This window comes from Octopus bimaculoides, chromosome 1 (genome assembly GCF_001194135.2).
Source record: "Octopus bimaculoides isolate UCB-OBI-ISO-001 chromosome 1, ASM119413v2, whole genome shotgun sequence".
Classification (NCBI taxonomy): Eukaryota; Metazoa; Mollusca; class Cephalopoda; order Octopoda; family Octopodidae; genus Octopus; species Octopus bimaculoides.
Genome location: NC_068981.1, coordinates 124,207,203 through 124,208,963, shown reverse-complemented (window position 1 = coordinate 124,208,963; position 1,761 = coordinate 124,207,203).

Sequence of the window (1,761 nt, the reverse complement as noted above, 5' to 3'; positions counted from 1 at the left end):
CGTATAACAATACTTTGTACTGTTATACGAGCGTGTTTTATTGAGGTGTGGTGATGTTCCTGTGTGTTTGTAAGTGTATCTGTGTGTGCAGGTTCTGGGTCAGTGCCTGGTGGTGTTGGGCGAGGGACGGTGTCAGTGGGGTAGGGTGGGGGCTAGTATCCGTAGAGTGGTTATTCCTCCTCTTTCTCCTTTTCCTCTTGGGGACGTTGGTCCATTCGTTCTCTTCTGGTGCATTTATCTATTTCTCATCACATTTCTCCTTCATCTCCGTATTTGTCGCCGTATGAGGTGGAGGTGCGGTTTCCTTCCTGGAGGTACCATCGGTGCTTTTGCGGGAGGTGGAGGGCATTCTGCTCTTATGTGATGTTTCTGGCCACACTTGAAGCACCACTACCCTCCACCCCTACCCTCAAGCTCTTGTCACTCGCCAAAATGGTGTCCATGATACTTTCTGTGTCCTCCGGGGCGGCCTGGATGATCATCTCTGGCCCTTGTCCTAGCCAGTTTTGTTTTGGTATTCTTGATGCTTGGAGGGTTGTTATCCTCTCCTCCAAGCCTAATGTTATCGCCACTACCAGCCAGGCAACATCCACCTTTGGTGGGATTTCTTCGATCCTTTCCCTGGAAGTTCACCTTCCAAAGTATGATGGTAGAAGAAACACGGAGTGTAGGCCACGGAGTGTTTGCCTGGCCATTTCCTCTGTTTGAAACCGCACTTCCACCGAAGCATATTTGTTACTCCTGGTCAGGTACGTAATTTCGATTTGGACCCTTGTTGCCACATCTATTTTTTTCTCTTTGGTTATAAACGTTTTAAATATTATTGTTTTCTTCAACGTATCCTGATAAACTCTGCTAGGAAGGAATCAGCTCAACTACGTGCCCCTCCCTTTTCAACAGGTCCTTGAACTTCTTTAAATCCTGCATTTCAAATTTTAACTCCTCTTTCGAAGCGCCGACCGCAGCCACAAAACTTTTGGTACTTTTCCTGTTGTTAACATTCATTATGTTTTTTCCACTTGACAGCTCTTCCTCTATGTTTTCCAAGAATTCCATCAATTCACTCTCTGACGAATCCACGTCAGAAAGACTTAACCTTTCACAACCAGTTTTCATGTTATACCAAAAGCGCTTCCCCACTCAAACAAGAGGAAAACGATAGCAGGACCGCGCAAAGCAGTAAAACAGTGGTGTATTAAACACACACAATAACAATATTAAACAATTCAACAACCGTAACAATTCAACAAGCAAACAAGCGACACTGACCGTAAATAACGACACCAACTCTTGGGGACAAATTTCGAATTAATTTGATTTTATTATGGCCATAAAGGCTTGATATAGAGAGGACAGCACAAGGACAAACACATATATGGGAGGGGGGAAGAAAACGAATGAGAAATGCAAAGAAATTACATGAAAGGATGGAACGGCAGCCACTCGAAACCTCGCATCCCGAACAATCCCGTTGAGTCTTTTTTTTTTACACAATTATTATTTTACACATTAACAAGTTTTTATATTCTCTTTTACACAAGCCTTTTATACTTACAATTTCACTTTAATTCATACCAGTTGTATCCACTCGTTTAACAAGTGCCATACATTTTCTTTTAAAATCGGCCTCATACTTCTCTTGTAATCGAACCTCTCATTCCAGAGTAGTGGTCATGCAACTCCATCTCTACAGCGTCCTTTGCGTTGTCCAACCCCATCATCATCTGTTTATCACGCTTGTAACACAACATAAGGTACTTC